General features: G+C 41.7%; 1 non-coding gene across 1 annotated transcript; it reads right to left on the reverse strand.

The window, feature by feature from the left end:
- Positions 1–4,493: 4,493 nt before the first annotated feature.
- On the reverse strand, positions 4,494–4,609 carry LOC140548722 (U5 spliceosomal RNA). The gene has a single exon (XR_011978917.1). It is a non-coding gene; the product is annotated as a U5 spliceosomal RNA (small nuclear RNA).
- Between the last annotated feature and the right edge of the window lie 2,784 nt (positions 4,610–7,393).

Raw genomic sequence — 7,393 nt, forward strand, 5'->3', positions numbered from 1 at the left:
GTGTCCGTATAGAGCTGGACGTGTGTAGGTTTGCCCATCGTCATAGAAAAAAAGAGGCCATTCCAGCGTCAAAGCAAGGCAAGCCAAAACTTGAGCGATGAGAAGGGAAGGCAGAGCATAGGACATTGCGGTAAATAGAGAAGGTGATGGTAAAAGGTGAGATGAACACAGAGTGAACGATACATCACCCGCAGCAATAACGCAAGGAGCAGGAGAACCTGGAGACAGGAGACAGGAACTATAAAGAAAGGGCTAGGAGTAACAAGCAATAAGTCCTAGGAGTCTTGAGATTAGCTTTAGATTAAGGCAGAGCTTGGCCAAAGCAGGACCTGCTGAAGCCAGGAGGGAAAGCCATTACTGTAGTCCTCCTCTTTTTTTGCCACCCTTATGTTATATATATATATATACGCGTTATATTTCCAAAGTTATTATCTACTGCAACAATGTTTTGTTGTTTCAGTTTGCTAATGGATTGTCAGTTTTATTGACAAATTCAAGATGTCAATGTCTGAGTTTAACAAGTGGCGTTGTGTTGTATTTTAGCAGGCTCTATGTATTTGATTTGAAGTAATTCTTTATAAATTGTGTTTATAGGCTTGAGTGTACAAAAACAGGAGAATAACCAAAAACTATCAAGCAGCGCTCCAGATACAGAAAATGAGGAATCACACCTCGAACAACAGTAAAAAACCAAACCAAACAAAGAGGCAGGGGAACAAGGGCAAACACAAAAATAGAACAAACAGGGATGTGAGGGCAAGGTGAAAAAACAGCTAACAAAACAACAAGCACTAGAAACACAAGCAGGTTTACCCAACACCCAACAGAACACAAGCGATGTGGCACTGAACAAGACTCTTTGAGGAAGTTTTATCGAATTCATGGCAGAGAGTTCATGAAAGCACAGAGCTTTTGTAGCCACAGGCTTACAAGGCTAACAAGGGTACAGCAGCTGCAGTGCACATGCACAGCCACTCTCCAGAATCCTGGCTCTCTTGCTGTTTCTTCTTCTTTTTTTATTATATTATTTTACCTCTTAAGACCGCTTTTGCTGTTTCCCATACTATCTGTTATGTCTGGGGTATTGTTGATTTCAAGAAAGGAGATATCCGTAATTTTAGATTGTCTTAAATATTACGTTCTTTGTTCAACTCACCTTAATACATTTGTACATTAATACATTAATACACTTATATGTTGTTCTTAGTCCTTGATTATTTATGTTCATACACATACACAAACACCCATACATAAATTCATATAGACTTCCATACACACAGACACACACATACACCCACCCATACATATGTGATTTATCAACAGCGAGAGCGACCTTTCTTTCTTTCTCCCGGGTTTTGTTTCAGGATTGGGAGCAGTTTTTTTGGATTTCACAGAGGAACTGGTTATTTAGTCTATAGTCTGTTCCCTTAAGCTATTTATCACAACTCTTAACAAGCTCTTTTTGTACATAATGTTCACATTTGGTGACAATTGGTCTCGGTCTGTTGCTGTTATTTTTAACTCCAATTCAGTGTGGAAAGTTACTGTTGTTGACAATGTTGTGTGATAGTTTCAGTGCAGATTGCATAAATTCCTTTATTGTATGCTCTGGATCTTTTTCAGGTTTTTGGTGATTTTCCAGGTTTCCTTTTACATTTACATTTAAGGCATTTAGCAGACGCTCTTATCCAGAGAGACTTACAAAAGTGCTTTGCTATTTACCCAAGAAAAACCTCAGCTAGTTTGAATAGACTAATAATTGAAATATACCTCTAAAGTTTAAACATTACTAAACACAAGTCAATAAGGTTTAGTTGCCAAGGCTTCGAGCTTATGTAGAAGGAGTGACCAGTGAGTTCTCAAAGGAGATGGCAAGATCGTTTTTAGGTCCAGCAGTTCCCGGGATGTACAGCAGCTCCGTACATCTTGCAAACCATCGCCATGCAGAGCCGGTAATTCTAAGGCCGGCAAGGATAGACAGGAGGATCTTGTGGTCCACTGTGTCGAAAGCTAAGGAGAGGTCGAGGAGGATCAGAACCGATGACAGTTTGGCAGCTTTAGCTGCATGGAGCTTCTCTGTAACTGCAATGAGAGCAGTTTCAGTAGAGTGTGCAGCTTTGAAGCCAGACTGGTTAGGGTCCTGTAGATTGTTCTGAGTAAGAAAGAGAGACAGTTGGTTGTAGACAGAACGTTCAAGAATCTTTGAGAGGAAGGAGAGAAGAGAGATAAGTCTGTAGTTGCCAATGTCCAAGCTGTCCAGAGTTGGTTTCTTTAGGATAGGCACAACTCTGGCAGACTTGAAGGCGGATGGTACATGACCTGATGACAAAGAGCTGTTTATGAATAGGAAAGGAGGTTTGGAGCAATAGTTTGGAACAGAGTGGATGGAACAGGGTCTAGCAGACAGGTGGTAGGATTATTAGAGGTGAGAAGATGTGGGTGGTCATCTGTGGAAAGGGGAGAGAAGCAGGACAGAGAAGAGGGAGAAGGAGGGCCGTATCTAGAGACGGGGGTAGAGGCAGGGGGGGAGGATCGGCGGATCTTGTCAACCTTTTCTTCAAAGGAGGAGACAAAATCTTCTGCAGACAGGGTAGTGGGTGGTGGGGGAGTAGGAGGGTTAAGAAGAATGGAAAAGATGGTGAAACGTTTGCATGAGTCAGATGCAGATGCTTCCAGTTTCCCCCTGTAGAAAGATGCTTTAGCAGCAGCAACTTCCATTCTAAACCTGGAGAGAAGAGACTGATGGGAGTGGAAGTTGGAGTAGTGTTGTGACTTCCTCCACTTCCTTTCAGTCATTCTTAGCTCTCTACGGTTATTGTGGAGAACATCTGACAGCCACGGGGAAGGTGAAGAATTTGCTGACCTAGGTGAGAAAGGGCAGAAGGTCAACCGAGGTGGAGATAGATGTGAGGAGAGTGTTTGTAGCAGTTTCTAATGGGAGAGAGGAGAAAGATTCAAGATGAGGAAGAGTGGTCAGGACAGTTGAGGCAAGAGCTGAGGGGGAAAGAGAGCGAAGATTGCGGTGAAGAGTGGAAGGTGGGTAAATGAGGTTACCGGAATTGCGGCGTCTGCACCTCTGGCTGCTGTCAGAAGTGTGGACAGGAATTGCAAAGCACATTTTCAAGTACAACACAAAATAAAGTTAAAGTCATAAAGTTGTTGCAGCTGATATTCTAGTGAGGAGTCATAACGTCTAACAAGGCTACACACCTAATTTATCAAGATTTGAGGCTCTTGGCTCCTCTTCTGCAATTCACACTTTTAGCTGACCTGAAACTACACCTAAATCAGCACCTCAATCAACTAATGAGCACCAAGCTTCTATATTAACCCTAAAACCTATTAGCAGAATCTAGTTAAAAGTATATTTAAAAACCAGCCTACCTTACAAGCTAAAGATGAAACCCAAGTAAAAAGCAAGCACACCCATAGCGTCGTAGGCTCCCCTAGAGGCTGTCAAAACCACTGCTTTGCCAGTCCACTCCTGCAGGTTGTCTTGTCTTGTTCTTCTTCCTCTGGATCCTTGTCCTGGTGGGCTAGATGAGCAAAACTAAACTTAAAAAATCCAAGAAAGAGGCCATGCCAAGAACTCCACCTAAAACTAAAGCCCAGGTACCATGTTGTCTGATAAGAACAGATTTTTCTTTAGAAAAAAGTAACTGTCACAATGTCAAGTCTATTTCATTCATTTCAGAAGCTTTTTGTTAACATTTTGTTCATGCCAGGGGTCGTCACCCCCCCTGTGCGTGTGACCCTGGCCCCCTCCTTCCGAATGTCAGTATGAGGTGTCCCCTGCAGTGACACTGTAACCAGCGCAGATAGAGCGTGCAGGGGCGCAGTCACTTGTTTTATTCACAGCGTTAAAGGTGAGCCAGAGCACTGTAAAATTTGCTGCTGGAAGTTTCTCTATGCCCTGGCCCACCACGTTCACCGCTAACTGGTAAACCGATGGCTGGCCGATTATGGCCCACAGATCCCTCGCCACACTACACTCCCAGAGTACATGCCGCACAGCCTCCGACTCGCCACAATTGGGTCCATTTGACCGTGCAAAATCTTGTCATATAACAACGTCTTCTCCAGTCACAGTTTCATTGAACATTCTGACAATAACCACCTTGTGGGAATTGTCAGAAAATTTCCCCACCTTGAACATGAAGAACTGGTCTTTCACGGATACAAGCAGAGATCAAAAATCTTTCAAGAGGGAAGCCAAGCAAAAGCTAACATCAAATTTTTCTGTTTCTAGGTTTAGGTCAGAAGGCTTATAACCAAGGATTTTCTGGAGAAGCTTCCTGGAGAACTCCAGCCCTGATATCCCCAGGAGGTTTCAAGCTACCTCTTTGAATAAAAGTTTTAAAACAATAAATATAAATAAATAGATAAAAGCACTTGAATACAGATAAGAAAAAAAAATTGCACTTACCATAAAGACTTGATAAATGTGCCCCAGGACCAGACAAAGAGAGTCTACCGTCTAAAACTCAAAGCAAAGCAAAGCCAAAGTAGAGCCTACAGAAAATAGGCAAAACTCATCAACATTCCCCTCCACGGAAATCTTTAGTAAAAGGCCAAAGATTTATACGTGAATGAAGAGAAACCCGAGCTATACCAAACAGCACCCCAACCTCGCCATGCCCACCGAGGGCCAAGGTTGCTAGAGGAGGGCAGGAAAGATTGAGAGGCGAGGCAAACTCCTCCTTGTTTCTCCTGTCCTGTTCAGTGCAGTAAACACCTTTTTAAATTAAGCTGCCCAGGTGCTGCTGACGCCAAACTGGGGAGGGACAGACTTTAACCTAAAATAGGAAACAGGTATGCTTCATTTGTAGATGTTCATCTCCACAGACACAGACAAAAAAACGGAGGGAAAACAAAAAACACACAAAAATAACACCACTCCCACTGGCTCAGACACATTTCTTTGGTATTCTTTTTGTTGTTTTAAGGAGGTCCACTGTTCCTGGAGGTACTGCAATACCAGGTCAATGTGTGGAGTGGAAGGAGCAAGCTCAAGACAGATTCAAGACACCCTGTGCCAGATGCAGTAAAGCAGCCCCAGAACATAACAGAGCCTCCTCCATGTTTCACTGTAAGGTCAGTGTTCTTTTTTTTGATATGCTTAATTTTTCTGTCTGTGAACATAGAGCTGATGTGCCTTGGCAAAAAGTTCCATTTTTGTCTCACCTGTCCATAGGACATTCTCCCAGAAGCTTTGGGCTTGTCAGCATGTAGTTTGGCAAATTCCAGTCTGGCTTTTTTTATTATTTGTTTTTGACAATGGTGTCCTCAATTGGTCGTCTTTCATGAAGTTCACTTTGGCTCAAACAACGACGGATGGTGCGATCTGACACTGATGTTTATTGAGCTCAAAGTTCACCTTTAATTTCTTTAGAAGTTTTTCTGACCTCTTTTGTTACCATTTGTATTTTCCATCTCATTGATTTGTCATCAATTTTCTTACTGCAGCCACATTCAGGGAGGTTGGCTACAGTCTTTTGGATCTTACATTTCTGAATAATATGTGCAACTGTAGTCACAGGAACATCAAGTTACTTGGAGATGGTCTTATAACCTTTACCTTTAACATGCTTGTCTATAATTTTCTTTCTAATCTCCTGAGACAACTCTTTCCTTCGCTTCCTCTGGTCCATGTTGAGTGTGGTACACATCATGTCACCAAACAGCACATTGACTACCTGTAGCCCCATATATAAGCCCACTGACTGATTACAAAATGTTGATGTTTGTATACACCATGTCCAGTACATTAGGCCCCCCCTACCCATGTTGCAAAATTCACATGATTTTTCATTTTTCTGTCTGTGAACATAGAGCTGATGTTCCAAAAGTTCCATTTTTGTCTCACCTGTGCATAGGACATTCTCCCAGAAGCTTTAGGGCTTGTCAACATGTAGTTTGGCAAATTCCAGTCTGGCTCTTTTATGATTTGTTTTTGACAATGGTGTCATCATTGGTCGTCTCTCATGAAGTCCACTTTGGCTCAAACAATGATGGATGGTGCGATCTGACACTGATGTTTATTGAGCTTGAAGTTCACCTTTAATTTTTTAGAAGTTTTTCTTGCCTCTTTTGTTACCATTTGTATTATCCGTCTCATTGATTGTATTATCCGTCTCATTTATTTAGATCTTAGCAAGCCCAGCTTGCGCTTCATGCAGACCATTCAAGAGCAAGGTTTGTGGCTGGTCTCTCAACTGTAGCAGGCTCTGGCAATGGTAGATGGTGATGCTGGTTGAAGATTACATGTTTTCTAGAGTTGAGTCAGGTTACAACGACAGGAAATAAACAAAGAAACAACAAAAAGCACTGTTTTGTCGCTCTGAAAACGGCTGCAGTTTTGTGCTGCGCAACCAGAACCCCCAGAAAGTAATAAACTAGTTCATTAGATGTTTATTAGAAGTTAGCTTTCTACTTTTTATCTACATCGAGTAGATTCAGAGATCCCCTTATTCAGATTTAGATACATCAAAAAAGGATACAGAATAACACAATGATTGCCAGAAAAAAAGAAAAAAAAGAAATTTAAGCATCTAAAAAATGAATTTATTAGTTTAAATCAGACAATATACCAACTGCTGGTTCTCAGATGTCATCCTGGAGGAATGTAGCATGGGTGTATTAGCAAACAGGGTAATTGCTGTAAATGTTTTAGTCTCGTAACAAAAGCATTATAAATTGGAAGTTTTACAGTTCTTAATCCAGAGTCAGACATCTGGTCTTAGGTGACCTTAGATAGTTCACCCACAAACACTGGGGTTGCGGTCATTCCACAGATGGCTGGTTAATATTTCTGAGAAATAATGAATCAGGAAAGCAAAATCGTGCTGTGACGATTCAAGCACTCTCCGAATGTACTTATTGTAGCAGGATCTGGGGTTCCATCAGCAGATTATTGTTAATTTTGGAATTTAGACATTCAGTTTACCAGAAAGTTTCTGTTACAGGATTTTCTGACATAGCCTTTTAACATCCTTTGGTTTTAAAAGCTGGAATGGAGTAATCAACCTGTGTAGGTGTGTTGATAAGGAGTCCCATTGTCTTGAATAGTCGTTAGCAGAACTAAAGGATCTATGATGCCAGACAGAGATCAGGCAAGAGGTACAAAAGCTTGAAGACCAGAACCAAGTCGGTTCAGAGACAACTTCTAGCCTCAAACAATTAGGCTGCTAAAAGAGCAATAGTGCAGTGTACTGGTCCACAGTCCACAACCTATTGTCGAACCTCTAGCCCAAACACACACACTCTATACCCTGCACTTCTATCCAGTCACTCTGTACCCGCAAAGAGTTCTCACTTACACTAGACCTGTTTTTACACCCACCCAGTGTTTGTTTTGTAAATAATGTAAAAAATTCAGTTTTTATTAAACTTA

The sequence above is a fragment of the Salminus brasiliensis genome, chromosome 25 (assembly GCF_030463535.1).
Source record: "Salminus brasiliensis chromosome 25, fSalBra1.hap2, whole genome shotgun sequence".
In the NCBI taxonomy this organism is placed as follows: domain Eukaryota; kingdom Metazoa; phylum Chordata; class Actinopteri; order Characiformes; family Bryconidae; genus Salminus; species Salminus brasiliensis.